Source organism: Lissotriton vulgaris, chromosome 9 (genome assembly GCF_964263255.1).
Source record: "Lissotriton vulgaris chromosome 9, aLisVul1.2, whole genome shotgun sequence".
Lineage (NCBI taxonomy): Eukaryota > Metazoa > Chordata > Amphibia > Caudata > Salamandridae > Lissotriton > Lissotriton vulgaris.
In genome coordinates, this window is record NC_141697.1 from 143,198,010 (window position 1) to 143,210,994 (window position 12,985).

At 45.3% G+C, this 12,985-nt stretch overlaps 1 protein-coding gene across 1 annotated transcript in view; it reads left to right on the plus strand.

Moving 5' to 3' along the window:
* SPTBN5 (spectrin beta, non-erythrocytic 5) overlaps positions 1-12,985 on the plus strand; it is a 2,284,272-nt gene that overhangs the window by 1,513,953 nt on the left and 757,334 nt on the right. The window lies entirely within an intron of this gene.

Sequence of the window (12,985 nt, forward strand, 5' to 3'; positions counted from 1 at the left end):
GATTATTATATGTACAAAAATCATATTCTTCGAACTTGGTCCACTTAAAGCCATTTGTTAAAGTTCAGCTGTAATTTATTTTTCTCCTTCACCTTTTCAGTTCCTTAATGCGCAATCCATCTTACCGTTCTCTCTGTTTACATGTTCCCACTCTTTTCTACAAAACCCTCTCAGTTCTCGGTCTGCCCGTGGGCAGCCAAAACCTTCATATTTCAGCCAAAGGCTATTAATGAGGCAAGTCATGGTCCTGGCCAAAGGAAACGTCTCCCAGCCCCATGCTCGCCCCTTAGCTGGTGTTGTTGCTGGCATGGTAACAAGGCCTGAAACATTCAGCCCCCATCCCCACGACTGGCAGGCGCTGAGCAACCTTCATTTGAAGTGTGGAGCAGACAGAAGCCGATGAAATGACCCACCAGAGACAAGCAAAAAAAATCTGAAAGATTTAAATAGTCCAAACCATGCAATGCGATGCGGAGACATTTTCCATTCTGCTGCACAGAGTCCTCTTGAAAGGGAGCAGATGTTCTGGCTCTTGTAGGCTGAGCTCCATTACTGTTTCATGGGGGGACACTTGGTGGGGGACTCGGCACATCTGCCGTGGGCTGCACAACATCTGTAAAATAGTCCGCTATTTGTGTATTTTTAGTCAACAGTAATTTGCATGCTGGGATTTGTTAAAGAAAGAATACAGTTTTTTTGTTTAATATACGGAACCAGGCAAAATAGACATGAATCTGTGGTCGTTTGGTGTCCGCGGTCCGAAGGCCGCGCATTTCAGGGCCTGCGGCTTCCCTCTTAGCATGTCTATCTTATCAAGGGCTCAGAAATGTTCCTGGAGGTAACTGGCTAGATCTCAACAAATTGAACGTCTAAGGTAGTCCTTTACCCTCAAGTATGCCGATTTGGGGTGCATGCTGGGATTTTTAAGGTCATTCTTCCAATGTTAAAAGCGAAACCACAAGGCCAAGAATCAAACAGTTGTTGCGAAAACCCTCGGAATGGTTATCACACATGACATGTGGCCATTCAGTGTCTCTTTGGCCAGACACTGGTGTTGAGTGTGCTGTTGGTGAAGTCACGGCATAAAGGCTCAGCAAGGCCCAGGATTGCGGGGGTATTTCAACCCCTCAGAGAACCCGTCCCCACCCTGCCCAAGGTCTTTGTATTGCAATGAGGTGGTGAGCTTAAATTGCATCTAGGGGCCTATCAAATTTTCTCAATACATTTCTTTTACAACGCTGTTTATGGCAATGCCAGCCAGCTCAGTAATGTTAAAAATCAAATATTTACAAGCACCTGCCTTAAAAACATTAGCAAAGAGCCTGGATTTAGCCTCTAAATAAATATGTGCTATACTGGCTACGGAACTGACCACAGTTCGGTCTGGAAAACATTCTGACCCTATTTCTAACATTGCTGTATCAGGCCAAACGTCATGCCCAGCGTGGTCGACACCAGACATTCCCGCAGGGTTTCAGCCGCTCTGAATTGGCCAGCAGGGTACATACAGGTGTGCCCACAAAATGTACCCTCTATGCAGGATTCGAAAACAACCTCAGCCTCTGCTAAGTGCCATGAAAAGAGTGAACACTAAAAACTCGCGGGAAGGCTGAAAATCTGCAGATGCCGTGTAAACGTGTCCGACCAATGTCTTGTATTGGGAGGTCTGCAGCAGATGCCCTAGGCCGAAGGCCTGGCCCACCCCTTGGTAACGTGGTGAAAGCTGCTGGGCCCGACTCTGATGAACCTCACTAAAGCAACAAGCATTTGCAATGCAATAGGTCTCGCAGCATTAAAGTTTGAGTTATTGGCATTGTGTATGACAATGCGTTGCATAACATTTTTAGCAAACTTTGAATTGGTGAGCAGTTTGAGTGTGTGCAAGAGTATGCTGTTACTCACAGTTGTTATTATTCACACAGCTCTAATGATGCACCTCAGGCACGGGCTCACAGCTGTTATTATTCACACAGGTCTGATGATGCACCTCACGCACGGGGCTGACGCAGTTATTATTCACACAGCTCTGATGATGCACCTCCGGCACGGGCTCGCAGCTGTCATTATTCACACAGCTCTGAAGATGCACCTCCGGCACGGGCTCGCAGCTGTCATTATTCACACAGCTCTGATGATGCACCTTATAGGCACGGGCTCACAGCTGTTATTATTAACACAGCTCTAATGATGCACCTCACGCACGGGGCTGACGCAGTTATTCACAAAGCTCTGATGATGCACCTTATGGACGGGTTCACATCAGTTAATATTCACACAGCTATAATGATGCAACTCACGCACAGGGCTGACGCAGTTATTATTCACAAAGCTCTGATGATGCACCTCAGGCACGGGCTCACAGCTGTTATTATTGACACAGGTCTGATGATGCACCTCACGCGCGGGGCTGACACAGTTATTATTCTCACAGCTCTGATGATGCACCTCAGCCACGGGCTCACAGCTGTTATTATTCACACAGCTCTGATGATGCACCTCACGCATGAGCTCACAGCTGTTATTATTCACACAGCTCTGATGATGCACCTCAGCCACGGGCTCACAGCTGTTATTATTCACACAGCTCTGATGATGCACCTCACGCATGGGCTCACAGCTGTTATTATTCACACAGCTGTGATGATGCACCTCACGCACAGGGCTGACGCAGTGCCAAGGCAGTGCAGCATCTTTGCTTGCTACGCTGCATGAACTCTTTGCAAATATACCCCTAGTTAAGTATGCTGCGAGGATTATTTGCGAACATCGCCTAAGGCACCATTAATTTGTCAGCTGTTTAAACTTGAGTCTTGGTAAAGTTCTGTGTGCCTGGTGGAAGCGTGCACTGACGGCTGGTGGTGTGTGTGCATGGTAAAAACGTGCACTTGTGGCTGGTGGCGTGTGTCTGATGAATGCGTGCATTGACGGCTGGTGGTATGTGTGTGTGCTTGGTAAAATTGTGCGCTGGTGGTGTTTGTGCCCGGTGAAAGCGTGCACTGATGACTGATGGTGTCTGTGGTTGGTGAAAGTGTGCACTGACGATGTGGTTCTGTGTGTGGCAGTATGTGTTGTTGTGTGTGTGGTTGTGTGTGTGGTTATGTGTGTTGTTGTGGTTGTGTGTGTAGTTGAGTGTGTGTGGTTGTGTGTGTTGTGTTTGTGGTGGTGTGTGTTGTTGTGTGTGTGTGTGTGTTGTTGAGCGTGTGTAGTTGTGTGTGTGTGTGTGGGGCGTCCAAAAGTACAGCTACACCAGGAGACCTACAATAGACGCAAAGAGACAGAAGGGGTCAGAGAGAGGGAGATCATACCGTGGTGCAGAAGAGAACACAATGCGACATGGGACACACATGGTAAAAGTGACGAAGAAGAGACAGGGACATCTTGGTATACAGACTGGCAGAGAGTAGACACTCAGAATAGAGACACAACAGGGGTCGGACACAGGGAATACAATCAGAGGACCAGCAGAGGACAGACTACAGCAGAACAGAGACACAAACCTGAAGACATCTTGACAGAAATAGAAATGCCAATTTAAAGCGGTGCCCGCCCGTACTACAGTAAGTGGTTCAGTCCCCAATACATACTACATACATGCAGTTAGATCCACTCCCTTTCACAATAGATTAGGCCAAGGCCCTTAAACATTGAAGTGCCACGCAATGTTCAAGTTTGGGAAACTGAAACCATTCTATTTGTTAAAAATGCAATATCAATAGCAGGAATGAATAGGGAACAAAAATTTTCTGCAAAGGAAGCGCTTGAAATAGCCTTCTTAAAGTGCCAGTAAAATCCTGAGCTCTTACTGCGGTCACGGAGTTTTTGCTGTGAGGAATCGAGCCAGCCATGGTCATTTTCGCCCGATTCCGGTTTTTGTCTGCGAGTGGAGCAGGAGGTGTCTGTGGACGCCGGTAATGAGCGCCGTTGTGTCACAGCAACGATTTACAAAAAGGGGGTGGTGATGAACAGAGTGTCTGAGTTAAACAGACCACTCTTACCCAGTCCAAAGATCAGAGCTTGATCCATCACCGTTATTTATCTCACTGCCCCATCCCAGCTCCGAACCTGGCTATATGCAAATCAGTCTGTCCCTGGCCCAGTGCATCATGGGAACAGGGCAGACTAAACTACCAAGCCAATTCTTCACCAGAAAGGAGACAAGCTACCGGGGACCGGTTTCTGGCATTTCAGCCTTCTTCGGCCCGGCTTGCTTGAATCCTGATGGAGCAGTGAGAAAGGGACTCATGTCTGAGTATACCCTGCCACACCTATAGTGGCCAAAAACGATTTACACAGCAAGGCACCAAGCTCCGAGGGGCCACAAGCTGTTCTGAGTCTGCATCTGAGCTCCTATCTGGACAGAGAGGATGGCGGAACGAGACGGGAGAAGACCCGAGTTGCTGACACGGAGGAGGACGCTACGGCGCCGCGCGCACTCCTGAAAACGAAAGCTATGGTGGGGGCGGGACTTCCGTCTTGTGCACGAAGCCCGCACCCACGAGTGCCTGGCTCAAGGAGCAGTGGTGACGCGGGGCTCCCATGCCAGAGGTAGAGCCCCGCGGAGGCTGCAGATCTCCGGAGTGGCGGCAAGTGCCCTTACTCGTAGGGGGCAGCGGGGGGGGGGGGTGCGCTCGTGTGTGTGTGTGTGTGTGTGTATGTATGTGTGCGATGGGGGGGGACCTTGGTGCACGTGTGTGTTTGTGTATGTGCGCGTGTGTGTATGTGTCCGGGGGGTGTCTTTATGTATGTGCATGCGTGCATGGGCGATCGGGGGAATTGTCAGGAGAAGAGGTGCGGCGTAGACAGAGTGTGAGGCGAGGTGGGGGAGGGGTGGGTCTGGGGTGGGTGCAGTATAGTGGGCAAAGGAGAGAGCGGGTGAGGGCGAGGCACTGGGCGGCATCCGAAGGGGGGCGAGAGTGCCGGGATAGTGGGTAATTGAAGAACATCAGCGAGGTGAAGAGTGGGGTGGCATAGCGAGCGCTGAGCACGGCTGCTGCGGAAGGGACATAAAAATGGTTGATCACTGAAGTTTGTTAGTCATTTCCCACAAGATTAGCGATTAGCAACAGCATAAGGGGCCCGTTTGCTGGAGAGTTTTTGAGAGGTGCGCATCTGTTGGCGGGGGGGGGGCGGCTCTCGTATTGGTGGGGCTCTGTTTTCGGAGGAAGGACTCGGGTGGAGACAAAAGGTGGATGTGCGTGTGTCTGTGTATGCGCATGCGTGTGTGTGTGTGTCTGCGTGTATGCGCATGCATGTTTGGAGCTTCCCAGGAGACAGCAGCTGAGCGCGTTCGCGAGCGCGTGGCCCGCTCAGATCACCTCCTTGAAGAGGCAATGCGCGCGGCCAGGTGCTGTCTCCTGGGAAGCAGCTCCAGTGACAAAAGATCTCCTGGCGGACACAGCGGTAACGCGCTGTTACGCCACAAGACCTAAAAAGGCACAATGAACCTATGCTTTAAAATGTTACCACTCTATAAACTGGGCGCCTAGATCGGGAAAACCGATGTCTTCTCTCCTCAATCTGGAATTACTTTCAGAATAATGTCCCTGTCAAAAAGCGCGTAGTCATGATATTTATAAGGAAGTCACTCATGCCAGCATCAGACAGGTTTCTCCTCACCAGGTCCCCAGCTATGGCCCTCTCTTGATTAATGTTGAGCTGCAGCACTGGTAGCAAAAGTCTCTGTCAAGCCACGTGATTGGTCCCCACAGTGCAACGCAGAGAGGCTGTCTTTCGACTCACTCAGGCTTATTGTCAATGGTGAAACCAACTGACCCAAGGTCTAATCCCAGCGGGCCCATTTTGTTCACACTGTATGATCCTGGGTCAATCATCTTGTCACCCTGTACTGCGGTTTCCATATTTCTCAAACTTGAGACCATGTGCTATAAAAGTCAGTGGAGTCTTCAGAAGAATTCATTTCAATGATCGTCCTTGTATAATTACTGTTTATTAAAATCTAAGTAAACCTCAGTGCCAAGTGTAACAAACAGTGGCAAAGCCAACAGTGTTCATCTATAACAGGCGATGTCTGACATATTGGCTTGGGTCATGTTGGAACCGTAAAATAAAAAGCAAGATTGGCTACCCTACATCAAGACATTTGAGTCGTTTGCATGTTTGGTGATGTGCATGATCTAATGTATCACATCTCATTGGAGTACATGGTGGCCATTTTTCATTGGTCTTATTTCAAAATGGCCACTATGTGTTTGCATAGATATGAACATGTGCATCCGCATGCCGATTATACATGTGCATGATGTATAATAATACAGGTGTGGTGAAGCTATAGGGAAGCACCACAGTCATGCATCTTATAAAAGTACTGTGCATTTACAATTGTACTTGCTGCATGCGTCTGTGTCTTTATAGTAGGCCACAGCATTTTTGTGGTCTGGCTTGACAGCGCATCTGTCACCAGTCAATTATGTATGTACCACTAGAAAGCAACTTTGGGAACCAGGAGAACATGTTTTGATTGGGCATACGTTCTGTGCTTCCACAAAAAAAGTGATTTCTCTCTGCCAGCTGTAATGAAGAAGTTGCTTACGTTCGATAACACTTTATCTGATAGGGCTCTATCTTCCTTACCTTAAAATTATCACAAGATAATAACTACAGATGCATCGCTGGAGGGCTGGCGAGCTGGTGAGCTGTCTTACAAGACCTTCATGTAAGCAGCCGTTGGCTACCCTATCTTCGTCTTCTACATATCAATCTGCTGGAGATCAGAGCGATTCGCCTGGCCTTGCAGGCTTTTCTTCCGCGAAACACAGCAGTCTGCGGTTCTAGTACGTACAGACAATACGACGGCCATGCATTACATAAACAAGAAAGGCGGCACCAGATCTCGTCTTTTGTCACAAGACGCCCTGATAATTTGGGAATGGGCGATACAGCAGGGGATATCGCACAAAGCGGAGCAGACTGAAGTCAGTCAGCCACGAATGGGAACTAGACCAGTGCACTCTGGAAGAGGTTTTTCGCCTATGGGGCAGGCCTTCCTTAGACCTCTTTGCCACACCAGAGAACAAGAAATGCCGATTTTACTCAAGCAGGCTTCACCAACCGGGATCATTGGGGAATGCACTTGCGATGGCTTGGTCAGGCGCATTTGTTTACGCTTTTCACCACATTCCGCTGATCCCCAGGCTTCTCAGGAAGCTCAAGGCAGAACCTTACAAGATGATTTTGATAGCTCCTGCGTGGCTCCAACAGTTTTGGTTCACAGAGCTGCATCTCCTCTCCCTGGACCTTCCGCTTCTGTTGAAGCCGATTCCTCAACTGCTGACAATGTCTCAGGGCCAAGTCTTGCAACCTGATCCTCAGTCCCTACAGTTGTCGGCATGGCTCCTGAGCACCGAGAATTTCTTGGTCTGACCCTTTCCGCAGAATGTAGAGATGTACTTTCTCAGGCACGAGCCCCAAGAACCAACAAGACATACCAGTTAAAGTGGAAGCATTTCTGCATTTGGTGCCAATAAGAGGGTATCCATCCTCTTTCTTCTGAACCGCATGAAGTTCTTCCTTACGTTCTGTCATTAGCAAAATCAGGGCTGTCTCACTCATCCATTAAAGTTAATCTTGCTGCCATCTCTCGCTTCAGATGCACATCTTCTGGTTCTTCCCTCTGGTCAGCAATGATAATTAAACAGTTTCTCAAGGGCCTTTTCAGAGTCTTCCCTCCAGTCAAGCCTCCGCCTCCTCTTTGGACCTTAATTTGGTTCTTACCCAGCTTATGAGCATCCCTTTGAACCTATTCACCTGGCGGATTTGAAATTCCTCTCCTGGAAGGTGGCTCTTCTGCTAGCTTTGACTTCGGATAGGAGAGTAGATGAATTGCAGGCTCTCACCATTCAGTAACCTTTTCTCCAAATTAAAAAGGGGACAGTGATACTCCGTACAAACCCAAATTTCATACTGAAAGTGCCTTCAGACTTTCATTTGAATGAGCTGGTCATACTCAAAACTTTTTTCCCTCAGCCTACTACTCCGGCAGAAAAGGTACTCCACTCACTGGACATTTAGAGGTGCTTAAAATTCTATCTTCAACGTACTGAAGATTTCAGGAATTCTCCTCAACTATTGGTGTCTTTTAGCGCTCCTAGTAAGGGGTTTCCCCTTTCCAAGCAGGGGATTGATCATTGGATTACCAGCGCTATCCATTATTGTCACAGGGCAGCGGATAATCCTTGAAGGGCGGGTCCGTACTCACTCCATGAGGGAGATTTTTTCTTCGACAGCCCTCTTTTCCAGAGTTCCTATCTGGAAGATCTGCAAAACGGCAACCTGGAGCAGTACTCATACGTTTACAAGGCATTACTGCCTGGATTCTTCAACGCAGAGTGACACAGCAGTGGGCCAGGCAGTCCTGAGGAACCTTTTTCATTGAGTGGTGAGCTTTCCCTTTCTACCCTCCTTCTGTTTTTCTGCTTCTGCTGTTGGAACATTTTTGGATCTTCAAGTGATTGTTTCTTCCTTTTTTCTTATGTTTACAGATGTATTTAATTTTCCGTTGACTTTTGAGATTAATGCTTATAATTGTTGAATAAGGAATCAAGGTTCAACATTTTTTCTCATAACTGCTAGCTACTCTGATTCAAGCATGGGAATCTATGAAAGTTCCAATACTGGAGTAAGAAAACAAGTTACTTACCTGTAACTTTGGTTCTCCAGTATTGGAAACTTTCACAGATTTCCATGCAGCCCACTCTCCTCCTCAGGGAAAGCTCAGCCTTCAGCAGTTTAAGTTCTACGTTTACACTATGACTACGAAAATCTAAGTGTCTGAGGTACTCTCAGGAAGGTTCTACAGGGTGAGGCTAATCTGATTGGTTCTTCATTTTATTTGGTCTCTTTTACAAAAAGAGGTGGATATGTTGCAAAACTAGAATGGGCCTAGGCCTAGTTTCTTCTTTTGTAATGGTTTCTGTGCTATTTTATATATACCGGGGACTCCCATCTCGACGGCAGGGAATGATTCAAGCATGGGAATCTATGAAAGTTTCAAATACTGGAGAACCAAAGTTACAGGTAAGTAACTTGTTTTCTTCTTGCAGTGACTTTGCACACCAGAAACAGAGAGCCACAAAGAGTACTGACCACTGGAGTGTGAAAACAAGTGCCCTGAAAAGTGAAAAACCCTAAGTCTATAAATCTGTTTGCAAAGTGGGCAGTATGGGACGGTGGTATGGAACCTGAGGCTAGATGGAGTCTCTACCAGATAAGGCGTTACTGAAGGTAAGTAACTTGTTCATTTGAAAGAAACTTCTAGCCGCAGATTTATTTTCCTAAAATAAATACCCAACCAATATATATCCTGGAGAAAGGTCTGCAAAATGATTTCACACTAAAAAGTCCTGCAGGACCGAGTGGGCAAAGTGCCCGTACCTATAGACCTGAATGTCTAGGTAGTAATGCTCGGTAAACGTGTGTAGAGATGCCTACGTTGCTGCCTGGCAGATGTCCACGACCGGAACTCTGTGTTCTAATGCCATAGTCACAGCCTTGGCTCTGGTGCAATGAACATGCAAACCCTCAAGGGGTTGCTTCTTAGCCAGTGTGTAGCAGATTTGGATACTGAATACGATCCACTGAGAGATGGCCTGTTTCTTCGGTCATAGGGGAACAACAGTGCTCTTTTTGGGTCCAGCTGATGGAGTCGCTCCTCTTCCTTAGAGGAATGAGGTAAAGCGTAAAAGGTAGGCAGGGTGATGGACAGGCCTAAATGAAAGGAAGCAACTACTTTTGGTAGGAAGGAAGTGTAGGAAGCTGGCTCTCTACACACTATTCCAAAGTAAGGTATAGTGTGGACGACAGAGTCCAGGGAGTCTCAGAGGTATTGCAGAGATTAAATTAGGTAAGTACTAACAGCTCTGTTTGTGGTAGTGTGGACGCGCAGTTAGGCTTCTCCAGAGGATTGTTAAGCATTTATTGGATTCACTCAATCAAGACTGATGGCACACACTCAGAGACTGAATCCAGACTAATTAAGTAAGTATAAAAAGGTATACTTATGTTTTATTTCTAGAGCCAAGCAGAACCTGGTAAAGATAAGTGAAATATACTCTCAAATGCAAGACTTTACAAAGAAATGCAGTTGTGGATAAAATTGCAATATTTACAGGGTTGTATTGGCTTTCAGAATAGCTGAAATTACACAGTAATTACTTTTGGAACACTTTAGATTACTTTTGGATTACATCGACTACTCAGGGTGGTATGCCTAGATACCACACCTGGGATCTCACATTACAAGGTAAGTAAGACTTTTTTATTTGTAAACAGATTTTATTTTGTCAAATATCAAATATAATGCAGAGCTCTGTAACCCAGAAGACTTCTGCCACAATAAACTTTACAGGGACATGACTTTGACATTTAGATGATATGTTCAAGAAGAAAAGAAAGGAAATTAAAAAAAACAATATGAAAACCCCCTCCCATTGCACTATTATCTTCCCTCAACCTGTGCGCCACTCCCACACCCACACCAACATATAAAATACATTGTTACATCTTTGGTCCCTTATTGCATGAATTTGACGAATTAACCTGGGAACATGGCATCCGCAGAAGATAAAGGCTCTAGCTGCAGGCCCGATAGTCTGCCCATCGCTTCCAGATTTTGAAGTGTTTGTGCGGGCATCCCCTCGCTTTGAAATTTGGGATTTCCAACCCCATACAGAAGTCCAGACCATTCTTCAAAGTAGACAAAGAAGGTGTAACTGATGCTTTCCATAGCCTTGCAATATCCCTTTTTACCAATGTAAATCCTAACAACAGGAGATGACGTTTATAGATGTTGCCCCCAACCCCCTCCATGATATGCAAGATCACCAGCTTTGGTGAAAAGGGGAGATCCCACCTCAATACCTCCACAAGATAAGACATGATCCCCCTCCAGAATTTCGCAAGAGCAGATCAGTGCCATATCATGTATATAAGAGTTCCCTCTTTCCGCTAGCACTGTAAACATACAGGGAAGGCCACAAGGCCTGCTTTCCAGAGACTGACTCTGGTATAATATACATGGTGGAGATAATTAAATTGAATGAAGCGTAGCCGCATTGCAATTGCAGACTCCGGAGGGGAGGCCAACACCTCTGTCCAATCCTCCCCCTCTAATGAGCCTAGATCCCCTCCCAAGCCTCTCAAAGTTTCTGTAGTGTGGTAGAGCTGTTCGTGACCAGCAATTGGTAGATTTTGAAGATTTCATGGTTTTGTAGGTCTCCCATAAACACTGTGGCCTCAACAGGACGGAATTCAGGATGTGTCTCCAATCCCGCAATGCTGGGGGAGATAACATGTCTGAATTGAAGGTATCTATAAAATTGGGTCTTTGGCATCTGAAAGTCCCTCTGTAGGTCCTAAAAGGATTTCAAGACCGGGCCTGTAAGTAAGACTTTTTAAGGTTTGCAGTTTCGTTATCTTTTCTTTCATGCAAAGTTCAACTCAACAACATTTTTAGGACCAAAACTCGTAGCATTGGTTCCTATGGGAGAAAAAGGATTATCGGTTCTCAGGTAAGTAAACAACTTATGAGCTGGAGTTTTGATGGTTAGGACCAAAGTTCCCCAAAACCAAAGGGATAGGGTTCCACAATTGACACAAGTCAAAATATAATTCCCTTTGGGCAAATTACCGTAGACAAACAAGTTCTTACAGACAAACACATAAACTCACCAATATCAAATTATAACAAGGAAGCAATATAAACAATTTTAAAAATAAGTGCAAACGCTATAATAAAAGTAGAGCTTAGACAATTTATTGACATACACTATATTTTGTTAAAAAATGGGAAACACATACAGGACGGAACACTATGAAAGAAATAAATTCAACATTCCAATAAAAAAGGAGATACGGGAAAAAGGACTAAATTCCAACAAAACAATTTTTTCGAATTTTCCTTAATTTCTTATTCCAGTACTGCTCCTTGAGCATCGACGCGTTTCGGCGGTATATTTAATGTTTGACCACCTTCATCAGGACAATTGCAATAAATGTTTCCCAATGGTTCTGAAAATTCAAATAGAACCAATCTTAGTTGTACATAATAATAATAATAACATATCATATTGTTTAAAAAAACATAATGTATATACATTTCTACATCCCTAAACATACATTGACATTGCTTCCAAGTTACACTAAACAAACAATACATTTTATAACAGCATCACATATGTATATATATAAAAATACGGGAAAGAACCAAATCATAAACAGTGCATTTCCTTTCGTTTGGTCACATAGGTATGTTCCTCGTGTTGACTATATCTAGTACAGCCTATACTGATTGACCATCAGTCATTATGACCCTTGCACAGTACTACAGTCACCGAGCCAGCAGTATAAATCTACATTAGTACACTCAGTAGGGATACAATAGGGCCGTTAAAGTTTATTTTGGGCCAAAGAGGTGGCTGTTGAGATGAACATGATATATCACCTACCTCAACTGATAAATATCGCTCAGTATATGATAAGGGGTACTCTGCCTCCTTCTCAATCACAGGAGATATTCGTCCAGCGAATTATCTTCTCAACGTTTTAAAAAACAGAATCGTCCTATATACAATAGATAAACAACTAGTTTAGTATCAACAGAACCCGATGTCTATAATGGATGATGCTAATAGTCAGATTAAAATATTTTCCAAATATTTTCAAATGGTTTACGGGTTCTGTAACATAGTAACCCCATGAAATATATGTGTCAGACTCCAGTCGAGCTATAATGATAACAGTCTTCACATTGGCCTAAATTTAACATTATCGTACCTGCAGCTATTAGGCTTAATATCCCAATATTTCATAAAGTCTATACAGGCTGGTCATTAAGTTGTCAATGCCATACACAGTGCTCCAGTCACTGGGGGCTAACGGATTTATTCAGATAATAGTTCCATAGGATCAGAGGATACACTCAACTCAAGGCGTGCTTTCAATAATGGTAACAGAAAATCATGTCTGCAAC